This window comes from Mus musculus, chromosome 14 (assembly GCF_000001635.26).
Source record: "Mus musculus strain C57BL/6J chromosome 14, GRCm38.p6 C57BL/6J".
NCBI classification, from domain to species: domain Eukaryota; kingdom Metazoa; phylum Chordata; class Mammalia; order Rodentia; family Muridae; genus Mus; species Mus musculus.
Window position 1 is genome coordinate 14,659,880 of NC_000080.6, and position 12,621 is coordinate 14,672,500.

The window sequence follows — 12,621 nt, forward strand, 5'->3', positions numbered from 1 at the left end:
TGGTTTGACAGTGGCATCATACACATCATTCCACTCACTACTGAAGACGACACACAGTCAGGAAAACACCGTCGCTGGGATCTGTCTGAACTACAAGCAGCCTTGCCCCATGTGCAGTCATCAAGAAGTACGCATTGAGCTGGAGACATGACTCAGCAGTTAGGAGCACCAGCTGCTCTTCCAGAGGTCCTGAGTTCAATTCCCAACAACCACATGGTGGCTCACAACCATCTGTGATAGGATCCAGTGCCCTCTTCTGATGTGTCTGAAGATAGCTAGAATGTACTCACATACGTTAAATAAATAAAATCTTTGGAAAAAACAAAGAAGTATTTATTAAGTTGTAAAGAAAAGTAAAACACTGCCCAATTTTACAATCAAAAACTTACAATACTAATAAGATACACTTCAAAAAGGAACTGGAAGTAGACATAAGTACATAAAAAAGGGCAAGAATCAATCCCTCTGCCCATTTGGGAGCTAGTTAGTGGATATTAGGTATGTTCTCTTTGTAAACATTCTGTATTATTTAAATTAACACACAGGATTTACATATAATTGTAGCATTTTTTGAACAAAGTGTGTGTTAGTGATCCTCCTTTCACCCCTTGCTACTTTGATTCTCTCTCCTCTGGCTTTCCCTTTTTGTTTCTTTTCTTCATTTTCCATTTCTCGCCCACCCTTCATCCTTCCTCAGGACCTATTTTTCCTTCCTCATTTTATTTCCTATTAGTTGTTTATGCTTTACTAATACACACATACACACCTACACACACACACACACACACACACACACACACACTCTTCAAGACACTGAGATCCATATGTGAGAAAAGACATGGAGTTCTTGTCTCTCCAAGAATAGATCATTTCATTTAATATTATAATTTTCATGTCCATCCAGTTTATAAGCCTTATGATTTTATTTTTCTTTACCACTGAGTAAAATACTATTTTTGTACATGAACTGAATTTTTATTATTCATCCATCTGCTGGTGGATATTTAGGCCAGTTTCCTTTTCTTATCGCTAACAGTTGGGCAGTAATAAATGGGATATTCAAGTATCTCCCTGGCGGGGCAGGCAGTTCTTAGGGTACATACCCAGGAGCGGTTCAGCCAGCTCATATGTTGGGTCTACTTTTTATGTACATGCCTGTTTTGACTGTATATGTATGTCTGTGCAGTACATGTGTGCCTCTTGCCAGAAGCCAGAAATGGGCATCAGATCCGGTGCTGACTAGTCTTATGTTAACTTATGTCCAGTTGCAGCAGAAAAGCCAAACATTTGGAGATGCCAGTGCCATGGGACCACCACCAAGAACAGCAGCAGTAGAGTCGAGTCAGCTGGAACCTAGAAGACAAGTTGTGTGTGCTGTAGATGGAAGAGCTGGAGAAGTGACTCCAGCTCCTTGGTGGATCCCAGAAGATTGTGAATGAATCCAAGATAATTACACATTGAGTTATTTACACTGTTGGAGTTTGGTTTTGCTTGGTTCAGACTCTGATTGTACTCTGGCTTTTCCCTCTTGATTTTTACAGATGTGCACAGCTAAACGACTTTAAAGTTTTAAAAGAGATTTAGAATATTTTTTCAGAAACTAGATATTTTAAAGAAACTGAAATTTTACTGTGCTTGAGTTTGTAAAAGACTGTGAGACTTTAAAGTTATTTATGTTTTTAATGAGGTCTTGGGGATTGATAAGAAAGTAAAGATTGTGGTTTAACAGCAATGTGTTTGTGTGTAGAGTTGACAAGGGGCCACTCGTGCTGGCTACTCTTATGTCAACTTGACACGTAAAGTAGAAGTATTTCTTAACTGAGAAAAATGTCTCCATAAGATCCAGTTGTATCACATTTTCTTAGTTAATGATTGATGGGGAAAGTCCCAGACCATTGTGGGTGGTGTCATCTTAGGCTGGTGGTCCTGAGTTCTATCAGAAAGCAGACTGATCAAGCTAGGGGTCAGCAGGCCAGCAGACAGCACTTCTTCATGGCCTCTGCGTGAGCTCCTACCTTCAGGTTGCTGCCTTGTTTGAGTTCCTGTCCTGACTTCCTTTGATGACAAACATCCTTTAATATGGAAGTATACGCCAAATAAAGCAGTTTCATTGCAGCAATAGAAACCTTAGCTAAGACAGATTTCCCAGAAGTGGAGTTACAGAGGGTCATGAGGTACCCTGTGAGTGCTGGGAATCAAACCTGGATCCTCTGTAAGAGCAACAGTGCCCTAATCCACTGAGCTACCTTTCTAGCTCCTAATAGTTCCATTTTAAATTTTCACAGTAGGTGTGCTAGTTTGCAGTGCCCCTTTACCCAAATTCTCTCCACATTTGTTAGCAGATTTCTTGATGACAGCCTTTGACTAGGGTGACATGGTATCTCAAAGTAGTTTTATGTTTTCATTTCCATGATGACTTGCTGGACATTTCTATTTCAACATTTGAGGACTTCTATGCATTTCATTAGGCTATTTCTTAATTGGCAGCTTTGATTTCGATGTTTGGTTTTTGTTCTTTCTTTGTAAGTTCTACATAGCAGCTTCCCGAAGTACATCTGGTCTCTCCCATCCTGTGGTCTGTTTGTCTGTCTGCCGAGCTAATAGTAATCTTTTAATTTCATGAAGTCCCACATGTTGATTCTTAGGACTAGTCCATGTACTATTAGAGTTATGGTCAGAAAGAGTTTATCTAAATATGGATCTTAAACTTCATTCCCTGCTTTCTTTAGAAGTTTTAGATTTTATCTGGTGTGTGTATTTGGATGTGTGTATCTGTGTGGGAGTGCCTGCAGAGATCAGAAGCGAGTATTGGATCCCCTGGAACTGGAGTTACAAGCAGTTGTAAGCTGACTGATATTGGTGCTAGGAACCAAACTGGGGTCTTAAGTAAGAGGAGCTTACTTAACTGCTAAGCCATCTTTCTAGCCCTGCCAGAATTTCAGGTTGTGAAGTAAGATTTTATTAAAAACTTGATTTGAGTTGATATCTATACAAGGTAGAAAATAAGGATCTAATTTCATTCTTCTACAGGTGGATCTTAGGGCCAGCACCACTTATTAAATAGGTTTATTTTCCATAGCACGTTTTTGACATTTTTGTTCAAAGTTGGAAGCTTTATACTCTTGGCTTTTTCCTAGATCGTCTGTTCTGGCCTAGAGGTCTACATGTGTGCATTTAAGTCACTGGCGTGCTGTCTCTGTCACTGCACTTCTGTAGTGTTGTTTGCAGGTAGGTACCTCAGGATCACAATTCTTTTTGTTGTGTTCTTTCTCCTTAGGACTGCTTTGGCTTTTTGTAATCTCTGTGGTTCCATATGAATTCTTGGATTCTTTTTTTTTTCCTCCTCCTAGGCCTGTGAAGAACAACCTCAGAATTTTTTGTGGGAATTGCATTCAATATGGAGGTTACTTTTGTAATAAAGCCATTCTTCGGTACTAATTCTACCAGCCCTGGAGCATGGAAGGCCTTTCAATAATTTGGTGTTTGCTTTGATTTCCTTTTTAATATTCTGAACTTTTCAATGCATAGATCTTTCACTATCTTAGTTAGATCTTTTCCTAATATTTGAATGTATTATAAGTGATATATTTTTTATAACTTTTATATCCAATTAATTGTTGGTATGTATAAATCCTACTTTTTTAAAAATACTGATTTTTGTAGCCTGTAACTTTACTGAGTTTATTAAATCTAAAAGTTTTCTAGCATATTCTAGAGTATCTTTTCAGTATAGAACGATGTCCTCTGCATGTAAGCATAGCTTGACTTCTACTTTATCCCCTCTTATGTCTTTTTCTGGTCTTATACCCAAGATTCCAAGCATCATACTGAATGAAAAAGTGAGAGTGGGCATCTTTATCTCCTTCCATCTGTAGAGGAAATGCTGCCAGCCTGTCTTCATTTATTATTATGTTGGCTACAGGTGTGCTACAGATAAAATTTGTCAATTTGAGGACCCATTTGTAATGTCTTTTTTAATAAAACATGTTGAACTTTGTCAAAATGCCTTTTCTGAATGTACAAAGATGGTACTATGATTTCTGTCCTTACATTTATTTATATAGTGTGCTACATTATTGATTTGAATGTTGAGCCAACCCTGTATCTCTAGGATAAAGCCACTGTGTTCATGGTATCTGATCTTCCTAATGTGTTCCTAAATTCAGCTTACTAAGTATTCTGTTGAAAAAATTTTGCAGCTATATATGTATTAGAGGCTTTTCTATTGATATGATAAAACATCCTGATCAAGGCAACTTATAAAATAAGATATTAATTGGGCTTACAGTTTCAGAGGGCTAGAGTCCATGAGGATGGAGCCAAGGCACGGTGCTAGGAACAGCTGAGACCTCATATCTCAATTCCCTAGCAGGAGGCAGAAAGTACACTGTGCATAGCTTTTAAAACCTCAAACCTGCAGCCAGTGACACACATCCTTCGACAAGGCTGCATCACATAATCCTGGCCAAGTTCTGCCTACTGGGGACCAAGTACTCAAACCTATAAGCTATGGAGCCATTCTCACTCAGACTATCCCAATATTCACCAGGGAAGTTGATGTGTTGAGAAGTTAAATCTATCTATCTATCTATCTATCTATCTATCTATCTATCTGCAGTAGTGCTTTTACCTGGTTTGGGTATCAGGATAATACTGGCTTCACAAAATGAATCTGGTAGTGTTCCTTCTTTATGTATTTTGTGCAACAAACTGAGTATTGGTCTTAGCCCTTCCTTATAAAAGTTTGACAGAAGGCAGCAGTGAGCCGCTGGAGAGATGGTTCCAGGCTCTGACTGCTCAGATGACACTTCATCCTCTGATGAAGGATCTGGGTTCAGTTCCCAGCATCACAGGCTGGTACACAACTATCTGTAACTCCAGTTCTGTGGAACATGATGCCCTCTTCAGACCTCCATGGGCACTGAAGCACATGATGAAATTACATGCATTCAGGTAAAACATACATACACATGAAAATAAAAATAGAAAGCTGTGCAGTGAATCCATCTGATCCTGAGCTTCTCTTCTGGACAAAAACCTTTTTTACACTGTTGATTTTGTGCTTCTAGGGGATGTGTTTAAGTCATTCTATCTTCTGGTTTAAATATTCATAGGTCATAGTAATTTAGAAATTCACCCATTTTTCTTCTAGATTTTCTAGCTCTTTGGAATATAAAGCATTCTCGATGTTTTGCATTTTGGCAGAGTCTGCTGTAACAAGACTTTTTTTCATCTCTAAATTAGTTAATTTGTGTCTTCCCCTTCATTTTTGTTATTTTGAATAAGGGTTTGTGAATCTTGTTAATTTTTCAAAATAATCAGCTGTCTTAGTCATGGTTTCTTTATTGCTGTGATAAAGCATGATGACCAAAGGCAATGTGGAGAAGAAAGGGTTTATTTCTTTAGTTCGTGCATTTGTTCCTTTGTTTTATATGGTCATCAATTTTTAAAAGATAAGACTCTAACTTCTTCCTTGGGCATTTCTCTGTAATCTTAGGTTCCATTATAGTAGAGTTGGGACCTTGGAATAAACCATGGGTGGTTGTTATGTCATGTTCCTTGTGCATCTACTTATAAATTCTCAACTCTATTTGGTTGCTTTGTTTTCTGTCTTTCTAGAGTGATGTCTTCATGAAGTTCAGCTGTGCACACTGGTAGAGTTTGGCATTGATTGCCAGGTAGAGCCACTGAGGTGATCCCAACTTGGTTGGGTGACAGCATGACCACATGCTGATCACCAATATAACCAAATGGAGTAAAACCCTGGTTGCCCTGGTCACACTTTGAACTCTATGAAACTGCTGGACACTGGAGTCAAAATAGTGACCCAGCTGGACTATGTGCATGGATTGTACTAAGAACCCCAGTCCCATGAGTTCTGAGAATACTGGTGCCAGAACTCTGGTTCTCTGGTGAATGAGGACCACTGGAGCTTCATGAAGACTGAGTCCCATGCTGACCTCTGTGGCCACTGGAGCTAAACCCCTGACCCATGGTGAACTGCATGGCTACGGGAGTCAGAGCCTGAGTCCTGCAGCTGCACATATTATTTTGCATACCTTAACTAGTTCACTAAAAAGAGAAAGTCTAACTGAGTTTAGTGGCAAACATCTCAGCACTTGAGACTGGAAGAAGGAAGGTCAGAGGTCAGGAGTCCAAAGCTAAGCAGAGAAATGAAAGATCCTATGTGGAAGAAAGGGGTGTGGGGGAGACCAGTATTTCATTTTCTTTGCTTTCTCAGGAGTTTGCACCTAAGGCCTCTCATCTGCTTACGAACTGCCCAGGCTGGCTTTTAACCTGCAATCTTCTGTATCAGCTTGCTGGGTAAACAGAATTACACACCTTTGCCACCGTGCCCAGCAAATTATCACTCCATACTCTCAGACTAGAAATAGGCTTTGTTTTATAGAGCAGTTTTGGGTTTAGAGAAAACTATGCACACATTACAGGTCCCAGTCAATACTTTTCTTTTCCCCATACTACTGAAATCTTGCTTGGGTGTGGTGCATCTGCTCAAACAATCAGTGAGTTCATCCTTGTGTATTCTGTGGGTTCTGCCAAATGCAATAATATGTCTGCAATTACAATAGCTTTATTGACCTAAAAATCACCTGTACGAAAATTATTCATTTGTTGAACCTGTGCCCCTGGAAACCCCTGATATTTTATGTCTTTTACATTGGCCTTTCAAGACTACAATACAGGTGAGATCATGTTATATGTAGCCTTTTAAGACTTGCTGCTGGCCACAATTTACACTTAAAATCTTCTGTGTGTTTTTTATAAATTTAACAACTTCTTCTTCTTCTTCTTCTTCTTCTTCTTCTTCTTCTTCTTCTTCTTCTTCTTCTTCTCCTTCTTCTTCTCCTTCTCCTTCTCCTTCTCCTTCTCCTTCTTCTTCTTCTTTTCTTCTTTTCTCCTTTTCCTCCTCCTCCTCTTCCTCCTCCATTTTCTTCTTTTCCTTCTTTTCTTCTTTTTCTTCTTCTTCTTTCTTTCTTTCTTTCTTTTTTTCTTTCTTTCTTTCTTTTTAGACATTTTTCTTATTCACATTTCAAATGTTATCCCCTGTTGTGGATAGGCCTGGGGCTAATTATATTTGATGTTAATTCTGTTCTCCTCTGAGTGCCTGTGAACAAGGAATGAGTCAGCACTCAGGTGATTTCCTGTAAACCTGCTTCCCACCTTAATTTGTAAAATAAAGGAGAGCTGACGATTGGGCAGATAAAGTGAAGATGGAGCAGAAGGTGGAGAGAGAGAGAAGAAAAAAATGGAAGAGGGAGAGGTGGAGGAAGAAGAAAAACAGAGCAGAAGCACATGGCCTGGAGGAACCGCAAGTTCTAAGGGGGGGGGGGGTGTCTCATAGATATAAAAGATGGTAGTGTAGCAATAGATGTGCCCAATCTAGGTGCATAGCATGTAATCATACTGAGTTGTGTTTTCATTGCCGGGGCATATTTGGGTTGGAAATTTATAGGAACAAAAGTTGACTGGGTTTGAGGGGCCTACAGAGAACAGCAGAGAGGCATCTATGCCTGAGAGAGCCTTTCTGTGTTTGCTTCCCTGTATCCTTTGTTCCCCATCCTGCCTCCCCCACCTCCAAAAAGGGACACAGACAACACGTGTCTATTTACACTCAGCTTCTCCCTGTGAATAAAGAATTGGGAAACAAAGGTACAAAGGTGTACTGGCTAATTTTGTGTCAACTTGAAACAGGCTGGAGTTATCACAGAGAAAGGAGCTTCAGTTGGGAAAATGCCTCCAAGAGATCCAGCTGTGGGGTATTTTCTCAATTAGTGATATAGCCAGGAGGGCCCCTTGTGGGTGGGACCATCCCTGGGTTGGTAGTCTTGGGTTCTATAAGAGAGCAGGCTGGGGCTGGTGAGATGACTTAGTGGGTAAGAGCACCCGACTGCTCTTCCAAAGGCCCTGAGTTCAAATCCCAGCAATCACATGGTGGCTCACAACCATCTGTAATGAGATCTGACTCCCTCTTCTGTAGTGTCTGAAGACAGCTACAGTGTTGTACTTACATATAATAAATAAATAAATCTTAAAAAGAGAGAGAGAGAGAGCAGGCTGAGCAAGCCAGGGGAAGCAAGCCAGTAAGTAACATCCCTCTGCATCAGCTCCTGCTTCCTGACCTGCTTGAGTTCCAGTCCTGACTTCCTTGGTGATGAACAGCAATGTAGAAGTGTAAGCTGAATAAACCCTATCCTCCCCAATTTGCTTCTTGGTCATGATATTTTGTCCTGGAATATAAACCCTGACTAAGACAAAAGGGCTCTGGACCATTGATATAAAGAGAGAAATATTTTTGATACTTAAAGATGGTATAAAGATATATTGCTTTAATATGTCTTACAGGATACTCATATTCTGTCTAACATGGGCTCTACAGGAATTTTGGGTTTAAATTGTGGTTTGACAAGCTGCTTCTTATAAGTAGGTTTAGTACTTAAACATGGGAAATTTCACCTGCAGTTCAGAACTAGATAGGGAATCTTAGTCACTGACTCCAAGTAGAGTGAGCAGTGATACTCACTTGCTATGAACAGGTATTAATTAATAGAAGTCTGTGGCTCTAGGTAGAGAGCATAACAGATAGATGTTATAATAGGTATTAATTAAATAAATGTCTGTGGCTCCTGGTAGAGAGCACAACAAACAGGATGGCTGCTCTAGGCAGAGAGCTTAACCATTAAAAACTATCTGCTTCCTATAGGCAGATGTTAGTGGAAGTTTGAATTAATTGCTTTAAAGATGGTATAAAGATATATTGCTCTGCTAAGTCTTACAGGATTCTCATATTCTGTCTAATGTGGGCTCCACAGGAATTTTGAGTTTAAATCCTGGTTTGACAAGCTGCCTCTTATAAGCAGGTATAGGAAGGAAGGAAAGGAAGGGAAAGGAAGGGAAAGGGAGGGAAAGGAAGGGAAAGGAAGGGAAAGGAAGAGAAAGGAAAGGAGAGGAGAGGAGAGGAGAGGAGAGGAGAGGAGAGGAGAGGAGAGGAGAGGAGAAGAGAGGAGAGGAGAGGAGAAAAAGGAGAAAGGAAAGGAGAAAAAGAAAAAGGAAAGGAGAAAAAGGAAAAAGGAAAGGAAAAGAAAGGAAAGGGAAAGAAATAAAAAGAAAGGAAAGGAAAAAATAAAAAGAAAGGAAAGGAAAAGACAGGAAAGGAAAAAGGGAGGAAGAAGAAGAAAAGCAGAGCAGAAGCACATGGCCTGGAGAAACGGCAAGTTCTAAGGGGTCTCATAGATGTGGAAGATGGTAGTGTAGCAGTAGATCTGCCCAATCTAGGCACACAGCATGCATTCATGTTAATTGTGTTGTGCTTTCATTGCCAGGGCATATTTGGGTTGGAGATTTACAGTAACAATCCTGTTTCCTGGTTTCCCCTCTGAAAACCTCCTATCACCTCCCCCTAGATTTAACTTCTTTTCAATTAGCACAAATGTTTTTCTATGTCCTTACATAGATTTCTACTTTTTTCTCTTTAATAGACACCACATTATTTCGTAGTATAATTATACAAATATCCTTATGTTTTTCCTTCCTGATAGATACACAGACATACAGAAGCCCTTTATAGTTGTCATTTGTTTTATTATTGTTGTTACAGTACAGCATCATAGCCAATAAAGAGTTGTTACTGCTGTGTCTATAAAGAGGACCCAGTTACACAGAATAGAGTAGGTGGTAACTTGGAACAAGAAGGGGATGGCCCCATGACTGCAGCAGAGAGGCTCATGGGAGGAAGAGGTGGTAGGCTAGAGAAGAAGCAAACAAAGGGACTTGGAGGTGGAGGTTAAGCTTTGAGAGGTGCACAGGTACAGGAAGGACTCAGGTCTTTGAAGAAGTAATATGGAGAAGGAAGGCATCTTGGCCTTCGAGTTCCAGCATCTTAGCTCAGAGCCTCAGAGTTGTGAGGTTACTCTGGGTACTTAAGGGCTTCCCTTCCCATCTAACCTGCTTCAGGACAAGTGTCCTGGAGGTCCACCTCACCACTGCAGAGCTTTCAGAGAACAAGGCAGGTGTGCTCAGGTGGCTCCTTTGGTGAAAAGCAACCAGATATGATTTCTTGTCATCTTTGTGTCAAAAATGCTGTTTGCTTGTGGAAATCAAGCCTGATTCACACCAGAATGACTGCTTGACATGAGCCCTTATGTTTGGTATCTTCTCCAGTTTATAAAACATCATAGTCATCCCACTGTTTTGTTTGTTTAGGTGTCTTGTTTTGTTTTCTCTGTGTAGTCCTGGCTTTCCTGGAACTCGACCTGTAGCTCAGGCTGGCCTCAGACTCAGAGATCCACCTGTCTCTGCCTCCCAAGTGTGGGTAGTAAGTGTGTGTGCCACCTCCCAGGTCCCATTGTCATTTCTAACAGGACTTATCCTTGAACTCAAGACACATCCTGGGACTTCAGTTTCTCTCTGACGTCTACCATCCCATGAAATAGGGACCTGCTGGTTGCCCATGACTGAGCAAAGAGATCCTCTGACAAGGTACATCCATCCCCGACTGTCTTCCCAGAAGCAAGGGTTCAGAAGCAGATGGTCTATCTGGGAATGATCTAGAGACACCAGTAGCAAGATGGAAGGGAGGTGGAAAGGAGACAGATAATTCCTGGTCCAGTCCTGTGTGACACTGCTGAGGGTTGTTCCTGGGGTGATTAGAACTTACTTATACACAGAAGGGTGGTTCTATAACATCTATTTCTATGATTTCAGATAATTACCTGTGATGGAGAAGGAGGTGCTAGAGATGAGAGATGGCCAGAGATCTATGATATGGGAATTCTGAAGGCTATGGTGAGGTCTATACCATCTTCCAGAGAAACACTCCTCAAAAGCCCTTGGTCATCTCTGCAGCATGTGGCACACTAAAGTAAGAGTAAAAGAGCACATTTCAAGGGAGGGGCCTGCACTCCTAGCAGGCCTTTGGACTTTGAGCTTTCTCCACCAACTTTGCCATAATCAGAACTCATTCCTCCACCTGAGAACAGCGTGCATGTTGACTTTGTAAAACCTCCCTCCATCTTTAATCCTTATTATTTGGGTTAAAATGTCTCTGCCACTACTTTCAAAAGCAATCACTTGACAAAGGCACAAAAAGCAGGTATAAAACTAAATCCTCTTTAGCAGCCCAGAACTCAGTGTTCAATATGAGTTTTGGTACACACAGGAAGGAGCACGAGGTGGGTGTGATGGCCCACACCTTTAATTCCAGCAATCAAGTGTCAGAGATGGGGTATTTCTGTTTGAGGCTAGTCTGGTCTACATGGCAAGTTCCAGGACTTGGGGAAAAAAGGACAGAGAGAGGGAGGGAAGGAGGGAGGAAGAGAGAGAGAGAGAGCGTGATACACAAGAAATGATGGTGTTGAAGGTGAAATTTTATAATTTCGAAACCTTCTTTCACATACAGATACACACACACTTACATCCCATCCCCAACCCATGGCTGTCTGCTGTTATTGAAGCCCTGTGTTCCTGTTATAAGAAGGAGCAAACATTGCTAACAACCCAAGTCATAAAACAATTGAGAAGATGGCCTGTGCCCCATCTGCTCTGTTCCTTCTTAGGAAACAAGCATCATATGCTGCCATCCTTTCATTTTTAAGCAGTCTTCCTACGGTCACTTCCCTGACAGTGAGGGAGCATGCCAGGCAACAGCCTCCACCTTTGTGGAGATTCCAACAGTTCAGGAATCACTCTGAGGTCTCCACGACACTCCTATTCTAGGTCTGAGTCCCATCAAAACTCCAAATAAGGGGAGTACTGTGGCTACACACTAATGTGTTAATAAGAATTTTAAACTCAACATGTTTGCTCTGGGGAAACCAATGACTGACTGACTGACTGACTGACTTCCTTCCTTCCTTCCTTCCTTCCTTCCTTCCTTCCTTCCTTTTTTTCAGTCACTCTTCAACATGTTTTCTTTATACTGTTAATCTAAAGGGTTTCTAGAGGCTGGTCATGTGGCTCAGAAAATAAAAACACTGTTACATAAACTTGACAAGCTAAATGCAATCTCAGAACTAATATAAGGTAAAAGGAGAAAGCTGCCTCCACAAAGTTGTTCACTGACCTCAAATCATGCAACACAGACACACACACAAAATTTAATTTAGTTGAGTTAAAGGATTTATAATAAAAGAACTGCCCATCGAGGGAATTTTCTTGGTTGTGTTTTGCTCTACCCCTACATGAACTTTTGTGATGGCCTTCAACCAAGCATCTGGTGGGGCAGGGTCACTGTCAAGTGGGATGCTCTTTAGCTTGGGTGCCCTCAGGCAGGACTTAGTCCCCATCATTGTGTTGGAAAGGCACTGTGCCCCCCAAACCATTCCCATGTCACGTGCCTGGAAAGCTCTATGGAAAACAAGCTCAGCCCAGTGATCACACTTTGGTATCTCACATGCCCTTTCTGCATTCAGAGTTTTAACTGCTAAGACTAATGTGTTTGCAAGTGAGGAGGCTGGTTTCAGAGGTTCCTCCTGGGAAGGCACACCTTGGCCTCCTTCACAGTCAGATGGCTGTGGGCCTCAGTGTGAAGGGAGAAAATGCTTGCTGTAATTAACTCAGACTTTCTTACGATTCAGGTGTCTGAACTGGCCGGCCTATTATCTG

At 41.1% G+C, this 12,621-nt stretch overlaps 1 pseudogene; it reads left to right on the top strand.

Moving 5' to 3' along the window:
* Gm52165 lies at positions 11,084 to 11,187 on the top strand (annotated as a pseudogene).
* Positions 11,188 to 12,621: the final 1,434 nt, after the last annotated feature.